The following is a 24281-nucleotide window of genomic DNA, read 5'->3' as shown; positions in this document are numbered from 1 at the left end:
GACAGGCAAAGGATGGGAAGGGAAACAGATTAACAGAGTCACCCAGTGGGTCAGTGGCAAAGCCAGGAATAGAATCCACATTTTCCCTATCCATTGGATCGCACTGCCTGTGAAGAGAAAACAGTTTCAAGCCAGCTCTCTGCTTTCCACATCTTTTCATACAAAGTCTCCTCTAAACAGCTACTTTTTATATGCATTTTGCGAAAAAGGACTAGAAATAGTAGTACAAATCCTTGAGACAAGAAGTCTGACAGAATGATGAAGAGAGCTAAGAAGGTAGGCCACCATAACTGTATAGAAAACCAGCAGCTGAAACATAACTGTTGGGTTCAACTTTTATTTACAAATGTTCTTACTTGAAAAGCATGTCAATTTTTCTAATCAAGAACCATTCATAGAATCATAGAATCATAGAATATCAGGGTTGGAAGGGACCCCAGAAGGTCATCTAGTCCAACCCCCTGCTCAAAGCAGGACCAATTCCCAGTTAAATCATCCCAGCCAGGGCTTTGTCAAGCCTGACCTTAAAAACCTCTAAGGAAGGAGATTCTACCACCTCCCTAGGTAACGCATTCCAGTGTTTCACCACCCTCTTAGTGAAAAAGTTTTTCCTAATATCCAATCTAAACCTTCCCCACTGCAACTTGAGACCATTACTCCTCGTTCTGTCATCTGCTACCATTGAGAACAGTCTAGAGCCATCCTCTTTGGAACCCCCTTTCAGGTAGTTGAAAGCAGATATCAAATCCCCCCTCATTCTTCTCTTCTGCAGGCTAAACAATCCCAGCTCCCTCAGCCTCTCCTCATAACTCATGTGTTCCAGTCCCCTAATCATTCACATAACCTGGCACAAAATGAGAGAGATTTAAGACCACCACAGTAATTGGACTGAGAAAACAATAACATTAGTGATAGGCTAAGGAGTCTTTTACCTCTAAGTCAATCCCACTCTGAATCAATCCCAGATCCAAAGCAACCAAAGATCACTACTACATGACAGCAGTTTGGTGGCCTATGTAAAATGGGCTGGTAGTCTCAGTCCAATTCCTTGTATCCCAGCCATCGCCACCTCTCCCAAAACCATCACTATCCTTGTTGGCACCTCATCAGAGAGGACAAAGATTAAATAAGCATGAAGATTGTAGTACCCCTTGGCCCTTTTGGACAGTCTTTCTAAGCAAAGCTACAGAGGGTGATAGAAGGAATCTTGCACTGCCGTTGCTCCTTCTGGACCTGTTATTCAGTTGTCCAGCATGTTTCATCAACAAAGCCCCTATTTAAAAAGGGGTGAGGGATATAAAGGGTTTTGGGGTTCTGTTCCATGACTGGCGCTCCCAGGTGCTCATCATCATCATTATCAAGGCAAATTGCAAAGGGACATAGCCTCCTTGCAGGTCGAGTGCCGCCTGGATCTATTTCTATATAGGTCCTTAAGACGGTCTGGCTAGATGTTCAGTCTATGTCTGTCATTGGCAATATTATCACGCCACCAAAGTTTTTGGTGTCCTTGTGATCTCAGGCCATGTAGCAGCATTCCTTGATAAATGAGCTTTGTAACTTGTTGGTCTTCCATCCTAATAACATGCCTGGCCCAAGAAAGTGCTGAAACTGAACTATTCCTGAAGGAGGTAGTTGGTGGGTTCAGCTACAAATAACCGAATTGCTGATCTCATCCTGCCACCTAATATGGAGTAGCTCCCAAAGACGTCGAAAATCCAAATGGCCAATCTGCTGCTCTTCAGCCTTTCTCAGCACCCATGTTTCACTGCCGGACAATAGAGTTGGAATAACCGTAGTTTTGGTAGTAAGCTCCACGTGCCAACATTTCCATGGAGGCTGTTGAAGGACCCAGAATGGTGCAATAATAGCATCCACATTTTTCAAGCGGCTGAGGTCCTACCACAATGCAAATAATAAATAATGTAATAAAACAACAAATAAATGAAAAGTTTAATATATACCGGCTAGATCCACCAACACCCTGCAGCCATGCTTGCATTGCACCACTGTCATCATCTGGGCCTACAGCAGGCTTTACCCATCCAGGACACATCACCTCAGTGCAGAGATGATTCTGCAGTGGTATGAAGCCAGTGTAGGCAGTGATGAGCTGCCAAAATCTTAACAACCGGTTCCCTCCTCACCCCACGAGTGGGTCGTGGCCCCCCCCCGCCCCACCCCCCCCGGGGACTCCTGCCCCATCCAACCCCCCACGTTCCTTGATGTCCCCCCGACCCCTGCCCCATCCACCCCCCTCCCCTGTCCCCTGACTGCCCCCCGAACTGGGCAGGAGGGTCTCATGGGCCACCGTAGTGGGTGCCCACCCCGCCCCTAAGAGCCAGAGGGACCTGCCGGGGGTAAGGTGGGGAGTCCCGGCAGTGCTTACCTGGGGCAGCTCCCAGGAAGCATCCGGCAGATCCCTCTGGCTCCTAGGGGCGGGGGAGCGTAGCTGGGGGGGGAGCAGGAGGAGCAGCCGCTCCTCCCACTGATCACATCAAAAGTGGCGCCTTAGGCGCCGACTCCATGAGTGCTCCGGGGCTGGAGCCCCCACGGGGAGAATTTGGTGGGTGCAGAGCCCCCACCGGCAGCTCCCCGCCTCATGCCCGGCCCCAGCTCACCTCTGCTCCGCCTCCACCTCTGAATGCACCGCCCCGCTCTGCTTCTCCGCCCCCCGCCCCGGCTTCCCACGAATCAGCTGTTCACGCGGGAAGTACGGGGGGGCTGAGAAGTAGGCGACGGCTTCACACTCAGGCCGAGGGAGGCGGAGGTGAGATGGGGCGGGGAGCGATTCCCATGCCCCCCTGTGCGTTACCTGCTGCGGTGCGGGCGGCCATCCTCTTGCCCCCCTGCCCCAGCTCCCCCCACTCCGCCTCCGCCTCCCTGGGCCTGAGCACAAAGCCGACGCTTGCTTCTCAGTCCCCCGGCTTCCCGCGAGAACAGCTGATTCACAGGAAGTGGGGGGGGAGAAGCAGAGCAGGGGGGCGCGTTCAGAGGAGGAGGCGGAGCGGAGGTGAGCTGGGGCAGGGCGGGGAGCTGCCTGTGGGTGCTCTGCACCCATCAAATTTTCCCCATGGGTGCTCCGGCCCCGGAGCACCCACGGAGTTGGCACCTAAGGCGCCACTTTTGGCTGGTTGTTAAATTTAGAAGTCCCTCGCTGGACAACCAGTTCTAAAAGGGCTTCTAACTTTAACAACCAGTTCTAGCGAACTGGTGCGAACCGGCTCCAGCTCACCACTGGGTGTAGGGGGTCTTATGTCACACACCCTACCCCTGCTACCAGCACGGCAGGTAAAAGTGGGCATCAGCAGATAGGAGGTCAGGACTGCTCTGCACCATCCCATTTCATGACTCTGTTTTCAGCCCTTTTATGGCCACTGCAGCCTTCAGTATGGACAAACACCAGGCTCCAGGGAAGTGCAATGCTGAGCTTCAGTGTCACCTTAACACACATGTACCCTTGCCCTGTGCTCTGAGCAGTCTAGGAGTGGCCTGCTGTATTGGGGGCTTTTGTCAGCCACTTCGCTCAGCATTCATCAGGAGATGCGTCAGAAGGCGAACCATTTTGGAAGGTCCGCAGGGAAATCACTCTGCCTTTCAAACAATAGCATCAACCTGCATTTCCCCTCCCTTTTATAGGATCTTTAATGGGACACCTTTCTAGAGGGCAATTGTTCACTCATCAGCAATTTCCCATATTGGGTTTTAAAAAACCCAACTGCCTTAAGGTAACTTTAAAGCTATAACTGAAACCCACCAAAGAAAGGAAACGCAAAGCTAACAGTAGACAGAATTTATTTCTTACAGTTGGGTGCATCTTCAACCTGAAGGCTCACATCACGCCCTGTAGAAATGCAGCCATCCCTTGGCTGCAGCCACAGCAATGAGAAAGAGGGAACACTGAGAGCATCTCAGAGGTCATAAAGAGGGTTGGAGGTGGGGGACATGGAGCAGCAGGGACCCTTTTGGCAGGTGCTTCACCCAAAGCTTTCCTAATGTCCGGAGAGGTAGTTTGAGACACTCATCGAACTGTTAGGAGCCTAACCTATTTCCAGCCTCAAAACAAGGTGAGGCTGGTTTGACCAGCATGGTTTAAATTTTGTAGAGCTGTATAAGCCCATCTCATCCAAGCAAGGAAAAGGTTCTTCTTATTAATGAAAAGGTCAAGGAAGAGCAACAAGTAAGCCTCTGTTGTTATTCTTACAACAGGGCTCAGCAGAGAATTGGGGCACAACTGTGCTAAGCCTCACAATTACACATAGAAAGAGACAATTGTGACCCTGAAGAGATTATTATCTAAATAGACACATCAGGCAAGGAGTGGGAGAAAGGAAATATTTTACCTTTTTACGGATGGGAAACAGCTACTTTAGGGTTCAAATAGTAGCTGAACTCATCCCTTAATTTGTCTCTGGTTTAAACTAGTGTAAATGGGGGATTCTCTGGAACCTGAAGTCTTTACACCATGATTTGAGGGCTGAGCCCCGGCACCTCTGGGCTTGGCAGTTCACAGCCCCGGCACCTCTGGGCTTGGCAGTTCATCACCCCGGCACCAGTGTCATTACTAATTAACTACTGACAGGAGGTCAGACTAGATAATCATGATCATAGAATCATAGAAGATCAGGGTTGGAAGAGACCTCAGGAGGTCACCTAGTCCAACCCCCTGCTCAAAGCAGGACCAACCCCAATTTTAAAACACCTCAGCCAGGGCTTTGTCAAGCCGGACCTTAAAAACTTCTAAGGCTGGAGATTCTACCACCTCCCTAGGTACCCATTCCAGTGCTTCACCACCCTCCTAGTGAAATAGTTTTTCCTAATATCCAACCTAGACCTCCCCCACTGCAACTTAAGACCATTGCTCCTTGTTCTGTCATCTGCCACCACTGAGAAAGCTGAGCTCCATCCTCTTTGGACCCCCCCTTCAGGTAGTTGAAAGCTGCTATCAAATCCCCCTTCACTCTTCTCTTCTGCAGACTAAATAACCCCAGTTCCCTCAGCCTATCCTCATAAGTCCATGTGCCCCAGCCCCCTGATCATTTTTGTTGCCCTCCACTGGACTCTCTCCAATTTGTCCACATCCTTTCTGTAGTGGGGGGCCCAAAACTGGTGGCCTCACCAGTGCCAAATAGAGGGGAATAATCACTTTCCTCAATCTGTCGGCAATGCTCCTACTAATGCAGCCCAATATGCCGTTAGCCTTTTTGGCAACAAGGGCACACTGTTGACTCATAACCATCTTCTCATCCACTGTAATTCCCAGGTACTTTTCTGCAGAACGGCCACTTAGCCAGTCAGTCCCCAGCCCGTAGCAGTGCCTGGGATTCTTCTGTCCTAAGTGCAGGACTCTGCACTTCTCCTTGTTGAACGTCATCAGATTTCTTTTGGCCTTATCCTCCAATTTGTCTAGGTCACTCTGGACCCTATCCCTACCCTCCAGAGTATCTACCTCTCCCCCCAGCTTAGTGTCATCCGCGAACTTGCTGAGGGTGCAATTCATCCCATCATCCAGATCATTAATGAAGATGTTGAAGAAAACCGGCCCCAGGACAGATCCCTGGGCAACTCTGCTTGATACCGGCTGCCAACTAGACATTGAGCCATTGATCACTACCCATTGAGCCCAAAGATCTAGCCAGCTTTCTACCCACCTCATAGTCCATTCATCCAATCCATACTTTTTTAACTTGCTGGCAAGAATACGGTGAGAGACCATATCAAAAGCTTTGCTAAAATCAAGATATATCACATCCACCGCTTTCCCCATATCCACAGAGCCAGTTATCTCATCATAGAAGGCAATCAGGTTGGTCAGGCATGACTTGCGCTTGGTGAATCCATGTTGACTGTTCCTGATCACCTTCCTCTCCTCCAAGTACTTCAAAATGGATTCCTTGAAGACCTGCTCCATGATTTTTCCAGGGACTGAGGTGAGGCTGACCCGTCTGTAGTTCCTCAGATTCTCCTTCTTCCCTTTTTTAAAGATGGGACTTGTGCATGTCCAGTGTTTCTAAATAGTCCTTAACCTGTTCTTTCATCACTGAGGGCTGCTCACCTCCTCCCCATACTGCGCTGCTCAGTGCAGCAGTCTGGGAGCTGACCTTGTCTGTAAAGATCGAGGCAAAAAAAACATTGAGTACTTCAGCTTTTTCCACATCATCTGTCACTAGGTTGCCTCCCCCATTCAGTAAGGGTCCCAAACTTCCCTGACCTTCTTCTTGTTGCTAAAATACCTGTAGAAACCCTTTTTGTTACCCTTCACATCCCTTGCTAGCTGCAACTCCAATTGTGCTTTGGCCTTCCTGATTACACCCCTGCATGCTCGAGCAATATTTTTATACTCCTCCCTAGTCATCTGTCCAAGTTTCCACTTCTTGTAAGCTTCCTTTTTGCATTTAAGCTCACCAAAGATTTCTCTGTTAAGCCAAGCTGGTCGCCTGCCATATTTGCCATTCTCTCTACACATCAGGATGGTTTGTTCCTGTGCCCTCAATAAGGTCCCTTCAGACCTGAAAGTCTATGAGTTTCTGTAAGTGGCACCCTCTGTACTGAGTTCTTTTGAAAATCTGTCCTGTAACTGGGTGCCTAGATGAGAGGTGAGGACTTTTGAAAATCTGACCCCAACTGTGTGTGCTGTGTTCTTGAAAATCGAGCCCCAAAGGACTTGTCCTAGATCACACAGGGACATCTGCAGTAGAGCCAGGAATTGAACCCACATCCTCCGCTGTGCAGGCCTTATATAGCTGAACCAGTTTGTGTGCCCATGAAAGAAAATGTCAGTAGGTCTTTCCTTTCTGAGATTACCTTTTATTCCAGCCCCATCCTGGGTTGAGTGACTGAGTGTGACTATCCGTCAGCAATGACATTATCAATGGTGTTAGGCCCGGCAACAGCAACAGAACTATAGCGTGTGTTATTGTACCTCTTGCTTGGATGCCATGCAAAGCACACTCCTAGTTACCATTTTTCTTCCCTTTCAATCTGATAGCTTTGAGGACAGAAATGCAGCTTGAAAAGTGACAGTTCCAGAAATGAACATCGTGGTGAACAGGTGCCTTTTGCGCTAAGCTTCAGATTCGTAAAGAGGAAGCATTAAGTGTGACTTGTTTTGGGAAATAAAAACCAGAAGGCATGCTTTGGTCCCTGAGTCTTCCCTTCCACCCTCCACTTACTCATGTGGTGCTGTACCATGGCCCACAGGCAGTCCACAAGTTACCTTTTCTTTGTTCTTGTGGTACAAAAGAACAGCAATAATGTCGTGGAATAAAGTTACTTCTCCACACAATCAAGGATAGCAGAATCTGATACTCAGATTTGGGTTGGTCTTTAGACAGTAGCATAAACTGCAGGCTTCCTCAGCAGACTGTGGAATTATCAGCCATGCCCATGTCAGTCTTTAGTTTTGCCTCCAGGTTCCATTTACTGTCCAAACCACAAACATACTCGCAAAAGTAAAGCAACATTTCCATCTGGGGCTTTCTACCCAGCCACAGGTCCCAGGGCTTCCCATCAGGGGTCCCTTGACTCAGGGACTACTGCAGGAGACTGTCCTTTCTTGCAGCTATTTAGAGAAACACCAAACCCCTCCTCATCTGCATCTGATTAGGGGATGGCCAGCTCAAGGTCTGTGGCTCTTAAAGGGGCAGGCCGCCCTAGTACAAGTAGCTTCAACTGAGTTAAGAAATTCAGGATATGGCTAACAATAAACTGAGATCAGTCTAAGCCAAACTTTTATACACAAATGCCTCTGAACATGGAGTCTAAATTTCACAGCCAGTTCCAGTGAGGTCTCAATTTTTATACCCGTACATCAGCATAGCTCTACTAGCTTCAAGCTGAGGATCTGGCCCGTATATACTATTCAGCTTTAAAAAATATTATTTCTTCAGTAACGTATATGACCAATCCCTCCATCTCAGTCCCACCCTAGCTGCTGTAGCACAGTGACATGACCTATATAGCTTCATATTACCAGAGGAGTCTGTTTGTGGCTTCAGAGCCACCCTGTTTCTTTCAGAAGCAGAGGTAAAGGTAAGGTACATACAGGAAACTGGTGGTTTAATTTGATATGTTAAATATTATTGTGGCAGCGATCACCCAGTGGAGATTTTTATACACATTCCTTTTCTTAGCATGAGAGCAGTGTGGGTTCTTTGAAGAAAAGCTGTACTGTTTTGTGAGACAGTTGCTTTGGGGGGATGCTGTTGCAAACAGCAAGAAAGTTTTCTCTCTCGCTTCCTCTAACTGGAGTTGATTCTTGGGGCACAGTTGTTTCCTGAAAACCAGACACTGGTGTTTGAACTAAGATTTCTGAAAGAAGGTTTTACCTGGATACCATCTGTGACCACCTCTGTTCAGGGACTGCTGTATATGTATAAATAAAACAAATCACGTGAAGAATACACCCAGATTACATGGCATTTAAATAGCCTCCAATGGGAAGCCAACCTGCCGGCCAACCCTGATATCTCCTACTGCTTAGCACAGGGACAGATATTTTTACAGAGAAAAGGTTAACTCATTTAAGTGCTGGTGAACAATGTCCCTTACTTCCTCCTCTCATTAGGGATGTTGACAATCAAATTATTTCATTTAGTATATCAGTTAAATCTGATTTCTTCAAAATGTGGCCATTTACCTAAGAGAAATAGTTGGGATCTTTGGGAAACCTGTAGCAGCTTGCAAGAACCCTGCTTTACAGATACATTTTCAGTTAATGGCAGCAGGAATTGTTTCATAGGGGAGCTCATCTAGGAATGGAAAGTAAAAACCCCATAATGAGTCCATAGTATCCACAGAGCAATCATACTGAAAGCCAAAGCTGCAGTTTAATGTATGCAAAAGATGGGTTTTATTATTCACTCTGAAAAGGAAATGGAAGTCAAAGGGGTAAAAAAGCGCCTTTTAATGCACTGCTTATCATGTAGGACATGCTCTTATCTCCATTTAACCCCCCCTCCACTTAAGGAAGCCTGCAGTTCTTAGAATCATAGAATCATAGAATATCAGGGTTGGAAGGGACCTCAGGAGGTCATCTAGTCCAACCCCCTGCTCAAAGCAGGACCAATCCCCAACTAAATTATCCCAGCCAGGGCTTTGTCAAGCTGGACCTTCCCCACATTCTCCACTCTGACCTGCAAGTGCTTCAGAATGGCATGTTCTTTGGAGCTACAAATGACATGAAAGCATTCAGCAGGGAACCCCTAGCAGATACAGGTTCCTGTTTTCACCTTTGCTGCTTTTAAAACAGCTTCCCAAGAAACATAATGTGGGTGATGTCTTGTAGTCGCTTTGTCCTATCCTCTGTGGAACATTATTGGGAAACGGGCTTGGTATTGAGTTGAACAAGTTATAATTGTATTATGAAATTGGCTGCCCTCTTAGAAATCCTTGAAGAAATAAAGGGATCTCATATTATCAATTGCTTTCAAATCTATTAGAAATTGTTGGAATGATTTATTATTACTAAGAGAGGGACCGTGCTACAGAGGCTGGGGTACTAGCCTGGAGGTAGGGAGACCAGGGGTCTACCGCAGACTTCCAGTGTGACCCTGGGCAATTCACTTAGACTATCCGTGCCTCAGTTCCTCCTTAGTATAATGGAGATAATAATCCCTAACTCATACATTGAGAGAGTGAGGTGCTCAGCTACTATGGGATGTGGGCCAGATAAGTACCTAAAATAAATAGATTAGTTACTGTTCTCTATTTTCAACAGAGGCCAGGGGATTATTGGGCCAGGTGTTGTATGCTGAACCCAGCTCTCTGGAATCTCATACCCTTACTTACAATACCATCCTTTCTCCCACTGTGGATTTTAATTGTTAAAAAATATTCATGCCATAGGACCACCTTATACTCCTACTAGGAAGCAAGAATGGTGGTTTGAAGTGGGGGGAGAGGGAGGGAAGCTTGTGCAAAATGTTAGCTACTTTCTGGTGCTTTTGCAGTTTTCATCCATGTTTCTGTTGCTGTGTCACTTTTTTCTCACAAAATGAGAGAATGATCTTCCACTCCAAGTGTATTTAGCTTTGAACTGGATCATAAGAGCCATATATTTCTGCCACTACAACGTGCAATGTAGAAACATAATGCAAAAGTCCCTAGGTGCATATGCAGTCCATAAATGGAAAGAAGAATGGGAAGGCATGTCTGCTAGAGGGCGGGGGAGGGAAAAGACTGCTGCCATCAAAATATCCCCTGGAAATAATTGCCTGATGATAAGTGCTTTAAGGCAATCTTCAAAATTGCCATCATGGTACTGAACAGAGAATGTGGGAGCAGAGAAAGAAATGTCTAGGGGGAAATAAATAGATTTGGATCACTTTGCTTCTATACTTACAGCTGGACTTATTAATGTTTCATACATCTTTTAAGCAATCTTCACGCTCAGAAGCCAGAGGAATTTGCTTAGTCTGACAAAAATGTATCCAGGAAACACTACAGAGCCACAGTGTTCACCAGAGTTGTGACCACCAGCATAGACTGAACAAGAAAGACCCTCCAGAGTTCTTCAGCTCAGAGGACTTTCCTTTGGTCAGTCATGCTTGGAGCACAACTGTCAAAACTAGGCAAAATTTAAATTCCTAACCAAGATGCCTAGTTTTAAGAGGTGCTGAGCAACTACAGCTTCCCTTGATCCCAGTAGCCACTGTGGGTCCTCATCACTTTGCAAAATCAGGCTGGTTCTGGTGTCCAAATGTGGATTTAGTGACTCTGATTAGGTAAGTGAGTTTGATAATGCTGGCCTTTAGTCTCTTCCTGAACGAGCCCATTGGGAATTTGATGAAGCTATACCTAACCTACTGTGATAACCCAGCAAGAAATGATTCCTAGCACAGAGAGAGACAACTCAACTGTATAAACTGAGTGAAATGTTCAGAATCAAATCTCACCATTATAATCATTTGCCCATCAATTAGGATTTGCATGCATGTCCATGAAGGCCCAAGATAAAGATTTTATTCTGTGCCCTGCGGCCCAACACTTCTGAGCTAGACCTGTCTTCAGGTCACATGATTGCATCACCTCCATCGTCTGATGTCGTATTGTCACATTGGCCTGCTTTCACTGTCTGTTCCAGGTGGGCTTGAGGCTATCCCCACACAAGTCACACTGCAGGATCAGTGATGTCACTTCAATGACATCATGTCCCATCCATATAATATCACATTGTGGTAACAGAAAAAAATATGGGCCTTATTAATTATCATGGAAGGTACGCCTGTGTAAAGCAAGAGAATGAGCTATTGCCAGACTGGGTTCGATGGAACCATCCAATAAGTCAGTGGAAAAAAGAGACATGCAAACACATTATTATTAATTATTAGTTAATTTACTTATACTGTGTTAGCGTCTATATAAGCCAGCCCCATTTTGCTAGGAACAAATATATATAACATAATGAGCTTGCAAATTCCCTAAAGAGCTGACTGGTCACATATTGTTTTCTTATAAAAGTAGGATTTATCTGGAAATTTCAACTGGCCCTAAGAGACCTTAACAAGTTAGCAAGTGCCTCTGGTTTCACCAGTCAACTCTGTGCCAATATACTTCTATACATATACAAAAGCAGTAATTAATTATTGAACCTTCTTCCTTATTTATAAAAAGAAAAATGCTTACAAACCTAAAAGAGACACAATCAGGAGAAAAAGCACCTTAAAAGCAGTCTTTGTATATGTTAAAAACCTGTAACTACAATTTTCTTTGCACTGCACATGCTATTTGTTTATGTAATCAGCTGGGATTTATTGCATTTCACTCATCTTTATCAGTTTTCTTTTTGGTTTTATAGTCCTCTCTGCAAGGATTTGCATTTGTAACACATTAGCAAACTGGACATCACATCATCCGCTAGTGGCTGGTCCACTGGAGGATAACACCCTACTAACTGCTACCAGCTAATGGAGATGCTCTTCTACCTCAGTGGCTAAAGGGTTTTACTGCAGTGCTGAAAGTATCAAGTTCAAACCCTGATAATAACTCATGCTGGTGGAGGAACCATTACACTTTTATGTCCTGATTCAACTAAACACATGAATAGCCTCAATCCTGATCAGTACAACATTTAGACACCTGAATAGTCAAACTGAAGCCAATGGGACTTAAACACATGTTCACGTACCTTTCAGCCTGCAAATTCCACCTGTGGGATGCAATATGTGACAAAGATACAAAATAAGGACGCATGTGAAAAAGTTACTCATGCAGGACACTTTAAATGGTGTGGGATTCCTCCCCTCAGTTAAATGGCTCTTTTCACAACCTCTGTTTCATGATTCTTGATTTCTGATTGAAACAATTGTCACCAATAAAAAATGAGAGGACACCAATTCTATGTGGAACATAGGGAGTTTCAAGACTGAAATAAAAGACATCCCTTGAAATAAGCAATCATTGTGAGGCATGCCTGCTGAAGTGTTTTACTGAATCAAGATGGAACCCCTTGTGCTTAAGTGCTCTGCTGAATCTGGGCCCTACAGCTGTTGTGTTTTGGGGGTTCTGAACACAGTAAGCAAATGTTTAAATTGCACCAAAAATAAAATAAAAACACCCTTGTCTTTTCAATGTAAAGAGCAGTGAGGTCATTAAGAGCAGGCAAGAGCGTTTAGCTTCTCTTTCCAAGGCCGTCTCATGATTCTTTAATGGTAAGCTTGAAGGCTGTTCTCAAAATGTGCAAGAAAGGGTCATTTTTTTAAAAAAAATCATCTTTGAGACAAGGTTTTCTATGCAATCAACACGGTTGTGGTGCTGAGTCTTTAGCAATCAGCATAATCCAATGTCATGTTTTGCGGCGTGTGTGTACAAGATAATCTTTTGTAACGAATATGCTCATCTGTTTCCCCAGATTTCTTGGATCAGGGGCAAAATATGTTTAAAAGAAGAACTGGGTAAGTGACCGAAATGAGAGACTTGGAAGCTGCCATGCGCTGTTGTCTATGGCATGAAGTGGTTCTGATTACACACAGACAGGCTTTGCAGGCTTGAAGCGTTGCTTTAGCTGGATCAATAGCGTCAGAGTAGAAAATGTGCTGAAAGTTAAACCACAAGCAGGAAAGCAATCCTCAGCTTTCACCTATGTGATATGATCAGAAGAAACAACAGTGTCTGAAAACACAGATGGGCAATATATTATTTATTATTGTTGTTGTTCATTATGTTCTTCCTCTCTAAGCTCCTATATTTCACCCATCACTGTGATGTCTGATTACCAAATAATAATGATCATAATAATTATTTGTGTGTGTTTATATAATGCTATAGAGATTAGTGTTATGCTGTTAATAAAATGCTGGTTTATGTATTTGTAAATTATGGTCCATTCACTCCATCCTGGCAATATATATATTAAGTGCTAGATAGCATCTTGGACTGTGAGCCCATACAGCGTCACAGATTATTGGAAGCCTCCATTTACCACATGTAAGCTACCCAGTGGTATCTACCTGCCGCTCCCTCTCCCCCAGAACAAGCTGGTGGGGTGAGACAGAGGAATGGCCATTGGGAAACATTTCCTGATTTCAACTTAAATGTTCCTTTTTGTAGTATAATTCCATTGCTGTGAGTTCTATTGATGCCTGCATCTCACCACAAAGAATTACACTCGCTTCTTGGTGCTTATACTTTTCAGAGACAGGTAGCCAATCATCAGAACACTCGTAGATGTAGATTAAGGACCAATTCAGAAGGGAGATGCTATGGATGGTCTTTGCCTTCTTTGTTTCCACATCCCCTCCTAGGTGACATTTTACCAAGCTACGGGTATTTAATTTTCATCTTCCCTCATCAGTCTGTCCTGTCACTCACTTTCATCATACAGGGTGAAACTCACTTCTGTGCTAAGGGCCAGCATGAGGCCTTGCACCCCTTCAGTCCTATTTAAGGGCCATCTTGAAGGAACGCATGACCATAGCCTTTCTCCTGGTGAATTTCAACCCTGTGCATTGCAAGATGCTGCTTAATGTCCTTGCTAGTCACCGATAAACATTCTCCCAACATGGCTGATCACTGTAATTACCTTCTAAATTAAGAGTTGCCGACTCTTGTCATTTGATCATGAGTTCTCACAGTACTTGGTATTTTATTTAAAGCATCAGTTCCTGGAGTCATGTGATTACCTAAAAGTCTCAGCTTTCTTTTAGGTGGGGGAAAAACGAAGCTTCTAGCCTTATGGTTGTGGAGAAAAGGTTATAAACATGACCCAGTGGTAACCCTAAAGGCTTCAAAATCAGAAGCCAATCGAAAGAAGCAAAAATTCACTACTTCTTTTTAAAAATAAGCTTGTGATTTTTAAGCCATCGCATGGTTTTGCGTGGGCCGGACTCATAATTTTTGAACATTTGGATTTAGCAATACCACACGTTTCCTTGTGGCTTTCACAATAGGAGTACAGCCCCAGATCATCAAAGAAATCAATGGCCATTAGGTGCCTAAATACCTTTGAGGATCTGGGCCATAGAAACCATTGAAAATGTAAGGACAGACCATGTCTAAAATTTCACTGATAAATAGTCCCGGGCCAGTTCTTAGCTGCAACATAGAAGAAAGATGAGATAGTAGATAAATTACCCCAAAAGCACTTTAAGACATCAGTGCCTCCCAGTGAAGAAACCGAGTGCAATCTAATGGCATGATCTCAAGTAGCATTGTAGGTTAATTATCTTATACTTTACTACTTAATGGGGCACACATATTACCAGGGTTGGAGTAAATGGATTATAGAATATAACTGCATATACTGGCATCTTATAAATAAATTATTATAACCCTAATTGGGCCTAAATTGCCTTGTTTTAATGTTGTCTGGTAATTAAACCTTTTAGTGGCTTGCTGCCTAGTTCTTTCCTGCTGCGGGAAAAATATTTTCCCTGATTAGAGCAGTTGCAAAACAATACTAACGTGACTTCTGCCTGTCTATTTTGATCCCAAAAATAAAGTCACTGAAAACCCCATTACCTGGATTGTCTTCTGATGTAAACCTATGGATGACACATTAAGGAGGCCAATACCAGCCCTCTATGTCATTGCATGGAAAGGTAAGTAACTTTAATTTCATATAATGGTGAATTCTTTAGGATAAAGTTATGGTGGCCCTCTTGACCCATCATCACTGTGTTCTTTGTGAAAATCTTCCCCGGTGATGCTCATGGAGTTGGAAGCATCTGGCACAATTTGGGCAAACGTGATGCAAGAATCTCATACAGAACTCTGCCGGTGCAACTCTCAGGCCTGCAATCTCTCAGCTACTCACAGCTTTATTTTGGCACACACTACCTACCCATCGGGCTTTTACAGGGATCTCTTAGGTGCTCCACAGAGTCAGCTTTGATCCTGCAGATTCAAGCTGTATTCTGTCTCAGCCTCTATCTCTTTAGCTCAGAAGGTTGCCAGGTAATCCTGCATTTATACATCCAGCTTCCTTTATTCCAGTGAAAATCCAAATAGATCTGGATCTGGTTCTGCACTTCCCCAAAATCCCTGTGGTCCAGGATTTTGATTTGCACCAGCACAGACATAATCAAGGGCCAGTTGCAAAGTTCAGATTTAAACTTCCCCCGAGTCCTGAGACTTTAGACCACTCAGGGGGACAGGTCCAGTTCAACCTGCCCTTTACTCTTCTGCACTTAGAGAAAGAGGCTGCTCTAGCAAGAAACGTAGTGGGGCTAGGAGGGGGCGTGAAGGTGCTTTCCAGCTGCCCAGCCAGTGCTTAATTTGTGCATTTGAGGGCAGCTGTAGAGGAAGGCAGCTGCTTCTGCAGAGTAAGTCAGTCTGGCTTCCCTCTCTGACTGACCTGGTACGGCAATGAAGTCAGGAGAGGTTTCCTAAATTGCCGGGCTGCTTAAACTGCGGTGATAGGAGTATGGGAGATTTTGCTGTCTGTCTTGACCTATCACCTCCCCTGTCTCTGTATGGGTTGGAGGAGAGGGAATATAGGCTCTGGAACGCGGGCAAGCAGCCTCATAGGCTATGAGCTACAGACAACTGCTTCCCTGCCTTTGAGATTCTATATTTAGAGCCCTGCACAGGTACAAAATTTGTATCCACCTCCAAGCCGCCATCCATAAAAATGGTCCATGGATATCCGCAGATTGGCAGGGCTCTACTTATGAGCAGCCCGTGCCTCCCGCTTTTCTTCCACTTGTAACAGAGGTGCTTTACCATGCTCCTCATACGTAGTATGGGAAAGGAAGGAGATGGATGAGTCAAATTCTGTTCCTGTTGAGTTAGTAGCAGAGCTCCATTGATGTCAATGGAAACCGGATTTCCCGATTTAGCCCTAAAATGCCCATGCTCATGTTCAATGGAATATAGAATAATTACACTTATTTATAGAGGTGTGCCTGGTGCTTCACTGGAAAACCCCAGGTCCCCGCATTAAGGATCTAAAAGCCTGCTCTTGCAAGGAGCTGAATTCCATTGCTCAGGTCCATGGATTTTAACAGCAGCTGAGAGTGCAGTGCTGGGCCTAAATTTTGTAAAGCAAAGGGTGCTGACAAACAAAGGGAGAGCTGATTGGAGTGTGGGAGGCTGAGGTTTACAAGGAGATAAAAGATAAAAATCCCCTTGCTAATATATTTAATGTATTAAAGTATGGAGGTAGGCTGGAAAATAAGAGGAAAGAAAAAAGGGAAAGTGAGAAGGGCAAAGAGAATAAGCAGGAGGAGAAACAATGGAAGAACTGGCCTTCACTCCAGTATCCCGTCTTTCATTCTGTCCTGCTGTATGGTCCTTTATCCCCACCCAGGGTCGGCAGCTTAGCGTTACAGCCTGTGTGTACACGTTTACAGAGTTCCCATGTGTTCTGTACAGGGACGCTCAGACTTGTTGTAGAGTTAAATACCTCGAGAGTGCAGATAGCACGTTGTATAAATTATAGAAAACAAGGGTCTGAGGCAGTTCTGTGGTGAATAAATTCAAGCATTCAGCCGTCAGGCCACTCACAGCAAGAGAGTAAGAGATAAGGGTGGCTGGAGATTTGAAAAGAGATGGACAGCCAATGAAGCAGGGAGATTCAAGAAAGGAGAGAGCGAGAGAGAAAAGAGTATTAATCATCTCTCCAAAGGCAACTGACAACACTTGGAAATGGGTCTCTGACGGCAAATATCCTCTAAGCTGGCTAAATCCCCAATTCAGGTGTCAGAGAGAATTGCACGGTGCATGCAATATGCACAGTGATGTTGCTAATGTCATTGTTTTGCAGTAAACTTCATTTCCATGCATTTAGAGGCCTGCTCCAGCTGCACTGAATCTAATGGGAGTCTTTTGATGGGGATTGGATCCAGCCTTAGAATGAGATTCATGGTGAGATACTCTTGTGGCTATCAAATTGAACTGACAGGTGAGCTGCCTGCTGTGTTTCCTTTCTCTCTAAGAGGAAGGCTAAGTCTCAGCCTCTGTATAGTATGTGAAACTACTTGACTGAATCATACAGGAGCTGAAAGTAGCTCTAAAGGCATTGGGATTTTGTTGGGGATCAGCTGGTACGATCTTCAGCGAAATCTTTGGCAAAATTAGTTTGATTAATAAGGTATGTATCTTCCACAGCTTCTGTAGCAATAAAAGATACCATATGAAAGGCTCTGCACTGCACTCCATTGTAGTAAGAGTTCTGTCTGCGCCATTTCTGTTTAAAGGTGTCTGTTATACATTGGCAAATGAGAATAATTCTAAGTAATTTGCTCCTAAATTTAGTTTTAGGAGATAAAGTCAGTTCCCAGCTGTCTTAGTCTAACCTATCTCAATTTATAAGTTAAAGCTAACATAAGAAGGCATATGTTATTTATTATCATTTGTATTAATAGGGTCTGGAGACCCCAACTGAGAGTGAGGCCTCATTGTGCAAGGTGCTGTACAAACACATAGTAAGAGAGAAGTTCCTGTGCTGAGTAGCTTACGATATAACACCTGTCAGGGGTTGTCCAGGTGTTACATAGTCTTGTCTTGAGTGCAGGGGACTGGATTAAATGACCTATTGAGGTCCCTTCCAGTCCTACACTTCTATGATTCTCGATGACAAACAAAGGAAGTATGATTATCCCCATTTAACAGATGAGAAAGTGAGGCATGGAGAGATTAGTCCAAGGTCATAAAGGAAGTCTGTAGGAATGGAAAGAATTGAACCCACATCTCTTGAGACTTAACCCAGTTCCTTAATGACAAGACCAGCCTTCTTCTGAGCTACACTAGCTCCCTCTAAATTTATTTAGAGTTGATTGGTTTTTTTCTTGATCCCCCTCTGAATTTGTTCCTGTCAATCAATTTTTTTAAAGCTTGAGTTCTTTCTTGTTGCTGGAATTCCCTTAGTTATAGTTATTTTTACTCCAATAATAGTGCTGACATGCTGAAGCTCATGTCATTGTGTATGCCTTGATTTGCAATTAGGTTCAATGGCCAGCAAATCAACCAGTAATAGATGGGCAAATAAGAACATATAACCCATAAAACAAAAGATGTTCCTTGGCTCGGCAGGTCAAACTCTGTGTTTAGCCTAAATGGCCTAACACTAGACTTAAACGAGCTTTTTCTTCTTGATTCATTGTCGTACATTCTCAATCCTGAAACAGTCATGTGTAAACCTCAAATCTAGAAGTTTTTTAGCAACTCAGGAAAGCATCAAATACCTTAAACTTTTTTGGCAAGTGTTTTCAGTGTCTGATGACTAGCTACGTGCAAACCTCAGACGCATCAGAGGTTTCATTTGGGAAAAGCAGGCAGAAGTTTGGAGCCTTATCTGAACTTCTTGAGTATGCAAAATTGGATTAGAAGTCTCATGACAATAATCTCTTGTGAGATTTCATAATCCTTCAGTTGACAACTCCATCCAGAACGTAGCAATGCAAATGAAAACAGAGTGGAAAAAAAATTCTCCAAACCTGATTAAGTTTTGAGTGAAAGTTTTAATGAGCCTTATTTAATCCCAACTCATTTGGCTGCCTGTCTCTGCTTATAACTTCCAACTGTGGTCATTAAAGATTCCTTGGCACTGATGGCAAGAATATGGCTGTTAGGAAAACCATTCCCTCTGCAGCATCTGTTGGCTATAGAATTCAATTTCACTTTCCTGTTCTAAATGCTGTGTAGCACTGAGTAACTGCTGTCTTCCACCAGAAGTGGCTGCATTTTGGTTGTGATTCAAGTCACTCCTGAATGACTGTAATTGTTCTGAGCTCCTTCAGCATGAGGGGCACCTATAATATCTATTTATTAGTAGTTGAAACTATTTGGTAGTGGATAGTTGAAAAAAAATCTCCAACTGCAGGGATCTAATGTGACTCTTTCCAGTTAATTAGTCAATGGAAACTCTACAAAGAGCTGTAATATCAATAAGACAGGCATGCTTTTCTCCTCCAACATTCTTCTGCCAGCTTTGCCTTTAATTTTTAGGCACACACATATCACTGCCTAGGACATTTTGAGTAGCAGACCACACTGTGCACAGAGAAAGAAGGGAAATGTTTTGCACGTTCATCTTATTTTTTGTCTGTCGAGTTCCCTGTTCAGGGGAAATTGCCTGGTCCCTGGATGAAAAGCTTGCAAATCAATAGCCATCTCAGAGACTGTTGTTTTAGTTAAAAGTATTTTATTAAATTAGGAAGGCTAGCTTTCTTTGTTTGATAAATCATGGAAGTGTTTGGTTTTTTAATTTAAAATAGAGCACTGCCTTTCTCCCCAGAGAGAAAATACCAGCTTTCACTCTGTTGCTTCTGCCTCTATTGAGCAGTTCTGATGTCTCAGCAGATAAGAGTATCAGAGAGCTGTTAGTCCATCTTTTTGCTCCAGCTCCTCAGGAACTGGTAAATGACTGTAAAGGCTTTTACCGCTGGGTCATAGGTTCAAATCCAGCCTAGATCTGAAGTGGCCCTGTGCAGCTGTTTGGGTGACTTGTATTAAAGGAGTTGGTGGTTTCAGTCTAGCCCGATAGTTTTACAAATAGGAGCCTGTGCAAGAAGCAGAACTGCATCCTGGATAGGGATTCACCTGGGAGACGGGGGTCCTGGGTTCTATTATTGTAGCCACCCCTTGGGTAAATCTCTGTGCCTGTCTCTCTGCCCACCCATTATTCCCCTCAGAACAGCTCCACTGGTCACTGAAGCTGCTAGGCATTGCAAGTGGTGCCTTCTCTCCTTTGTCTGCAGGTATCTGTGTATGTGAAGAGGTACATAGAATTTTCTCCTGATCTCTCCACTGCTCTGAAAACCTAGGTGAGAGCTAACTTGCTAGAAATCACGCACTGCCCCTCTGCACCTTTCGTGGCCTTCAGGTCTAGGTAACATTTATTCATGCTTCAGTGCAGGGCACCAGACTATATGACCTGTTGAGGTCCTTTCCAGTCCTACATTTCTATGATTCTAAGTCTCTTTCTTGATTAAATGTTCTCTGCACTCTGAACACTTTTGAAAACCCCTGTCATTATTTGGGCCAAGAGAATCCTAAGACTCTAGGCACCTTTTGCTTACTGGATGCGTTAATCTTGCATCTCTGGCCTTACTGGACAGTACGTACCTGATCTCAGAAATTTTAAATAGAGTGGGATGGTCATATTTGAGCAGCAGATGGTGGGACGCTTAGGAACAAACTGGACATTTCGGGGGCGGGGACATTTTTCTCCCCACACTGGAGTCAAGTATCCAAAAATGTGTAAATATTTTTCTCTGATCAGCCATGTTGTCTCTCTCTATCTTTTCCCACCAGAACCCCATGCATGGAGTTCCTCCCAATTCTAATCCATCACATCATCTCTATCTTCTAAATCCTGAAAGTAAACCTTCACTTCCTCTGTACTGCCTCTAAGAAGTGAGTCAATAATTTCAATAGCTGTTTCAAAAATATAACTGGTGAGTTCCCCTCCTGGGCTTCCTCTAGTCGACTCTCTACTCGGTGTCAATCTTGTTTAGATTGTGTAAACTGTGTGGGGCTTACTGAGCATACTATTGATGCTTAAAAATAAGACCAACGATAATAATAAGGCAGTGTAGGGGGCTGTCTGGGAACTCAAGAGATCTGGGTTCTAGTCCCAGCTTTGTCTCTGGCCTTCTGTGTAATCTTGTGGAATTAATTTAATCTATCCATGTGCCTCTGTTTTTCCCTTCCAGTCTTTGACCTGTCTAGATTGTATGCTTTTTGTGGGAGCGTATGTCTTTTACTATGCAGTCGTGTGGTGTGTAGCGCACTGGGGGCCTGACCTCATTTGCATGTGTAGATGTTGCTGTAATAAAAATAATAGTAATAACGATCAGAAAAACTGGTTGAGACGTTACTCTGTCGACCAGGTCTATCTCCTGCTCTTTCCTGTCGTAAGGAAGAGGAGAGTAGCTAAGTTCGTCTGAACTGCGGAGCTCAAGACATTTTATAAACACACTTCAGAACTACCATCCACAAACCAGGCTCATCCTTAACCATTTTATATCATTTTTAAGCATACTTCTTGCAGTTCTTTCTCTGAAAGAAGGTTTGTCTGTCATTGTCATAAATTTAAAGGGAACGGTAACCACCTTTCAATCCCTCCTGGCCAGAGGCAAAACCCTTTCACCTGTAAAGGGTTAAGAAGCTAAGATAACCTCGCTGGCACCTGACCACAATGACCACTTTCAAAGCTGGGCGTGGGGGGGACAAAGGGTCTGGCTGTCTGTGTGTGTGTGTGTGTGTGTGTGTGTGTGTGCGTGTGTGTGTGATGGAGAGCTGGCTGTATTTCAAGGAATCCCTGTTGAGGTTACAGGGACAAACCATCCCGATGAGTCGAAAGAATAGTAAATATGGCAGGCGACCAGCTTGGCTTAATGGTGAAATCCTAGCAGATCTTAAACATAAAAAAGAAGCTTACAAGAAGTGTAAGGTTGGACATATGACCAGGGAAGAGTATAAAAATATTGCTCGGGCATGTAGGAATGATATCAGGAGGGCCAAATCGCACCTGGAGCTGCAGCTAGCAAGAGATGTCAAGAGTAACAAGAAGGGTTTCTTCAGGTATGTTGGCAACAAGAAGAAAGCCAAGGAAAGTGTGGGTCCCTTACTGAATGAGGGAGGCAACCTAGTGACAGAGGATGTGGAAAAAGCTAATGTACTCAATGCTTTTTTTGCCTCTGTCTTCACTAACAAGGTCAGCTCCCAGACTGCTGCGCTGGGCATCACAAAATGGGGAAGAGATGGCCAGCCCTCTGTGGAGATAGAGGTAGTTAGGGACTATTTAGAAAAGCTGGATGTGCACAAGTCCATGGGGCCAGACGAGTTGCATCTGAGAGTGCTGAAGGAATTGGCGGCTGTGATTGCAGAGCCATTGGCCATTATCTTTGAAAACTCGTGGCGAACGGAGGAAGTCCCGGATGACTGGAAAAAGGCTAATGTAGTGCCAATCTTTAAAAAAGGGAAGAAGGAGGATCCTGGGAACTACAGGCCAGTCAGCCTCACCTCAGTCCCTGGAAAAATCATGGAGCAGGTCCTCAAAGAATCAATCCTGAAGCACTTACATGAGGGGAAAGTGATCAGGAACAGCCAGCATGGATTCACCAAGGGAAGGTCATGCCTGACTAATCTAATCGCCTTTTATGATGAGATTACTGGTTCTGTGGATGAAGGGAAAGCAGTGGATGTATTGTTTCTAGACTTTAGCAAAGCTTTTGACACGGTCTCCCACAGTATTCTTGTCAGCAAGTTAAGGAAGTATGGGCTGGATGAATGCACTATAAGGTGGGTAGAAAGCTGGCTAGATTGTCGGGCTCAACGGGTAGTGATCAATGGCTCCATGTCTAGTTGGCAGCCGGTATCAAGTGGAGTGCCCCAAGAGTCGGTCCTGGGGCCGGTTTTGTTCAATATTTTCATAAATGATCTGGAGGATGGTGTGGATTGCACTCTCAGCAAATTTGCGGATGATACTAAACTGGGAGGAGTGGTAGATATGCTGGAGGGGAGGGATAGGATACAGAAGGACCTAGACAAATTGGAGGATTGGGCCAAAAGAAATCTGATGAGGTTCAATAAGGATAAGTGCAGGGTCCTGCACTTAGGATGGAAGAATCCAATGCACCGCTACAGACTAGGGACCGAATGGCTAGGCAGCAGTTCTGCGGAAAAGGACCTAGGGGTGACAGTGGACGAGAAGCTGGATATGAGTCAGCAGTGTGCCCTTGTTGCCAAGAAGACCAATGGCATTTTGGGATGTATAAGTAGGGGTATAGCGAGCAGATCGAGGGACGTGATCGTTCCCCTCTATTCGACATTGGTGAGGCCTCATCTGGAGTACTCTGTCCAGTTTTGGGCCCCACACTACAAGAAGGATGTGAATAAATTGGAGAGAGTCCAGCGAAGGGCAACAAAAATGATTAGGGGTCTAGAACACATGACTTATGAGGAGAGGCTGAGGGAGCTGGGATTGTTTAGCCTGCAGAAGAGAAGAATGAGGGGGGATTTGATAGCTGCTTTCAACTACCTGAAAGGGGGTTCCAAAGAGGATGGCTCTAGACTGTTCTCAATGGTAGCAGATGACAGAACGAGGAGTAATGGTCTCAAGTTGCAGTGGGGGAGGTTTAGATTGGATATTAGGAAAAACTTTTTCACTAGGAGGGTGGTGAAACACTGGAATGCGTTACCTAGGGAGGTGGTAGAATCTCCTTCCTTAGAGGTTTTTAAGGTCAGGCTTGACAAAGCCCTGGCTGGGATGATTTAACTGGGAATTGGTCCTGCTTCGAGCAGGGGGTTGGACTAGATGACCTTCTGGGGTCCCTTCCAACCCTGATATTCTATGATTCTATAATTCTATGATTCTATGATGCTTTTGCCAGGAACAGATCAGGAATGCAGCTCAGAACTCCTGTAAAAAGTTAGTAAGTAATCTAGCTAGAAATGTGTTAGATTTCTTTTGTTTAATGGCTGGTAAAATACACTGTGCTTCTGGTTCAAAAATGATCTCAAAAAAATCTCAAAATGATCCCACCGCTCTGCCACCATGTCAAGGTTCCTTCCCCACTCTGAACTCTAGGGTACAGATGTGGGACCTGCATGAAAGACCCCCTAAGCTTATTCTTACCAGCTTAGGTTAAAAACTTCTTTGAGGTACAAACTTTGCCTTGTCCTTGAACCCTATGCTGCCACCACCAAGCGTGTTAAACAAAGAACAGGGAAAGAGCCCACTTGGAAACGTCTTCCTCCCAAAATATCCCCCCAAGCCCTATACCCCCTTTCTTGGGGAAGGCTTGATAAAAATCCTCACCAATTTGTACGGGTGAACACAGACCCAAACTCTTGGATCTTAAGAACAATGAAAAAACAATCAGGTTCTTAAAAGAAGA

This window comes from Lepidochelys kempii, chromosome 7, assembly GCF_965140265.1.
Source record: "Lepidochelys kempii isolate rLepKem1 chromosome 7, rLepKem1.hap2, whole genome shotgun sequence".
NCBI classification, from domain to species: Eukaryota; Metazoa; Chordata; order Testudines; family Cheloniidae; genus Lepidochelys; species Lepidochelys kempii.
This window is presented reverse-complemented; position numbering follows the sequence as displayed.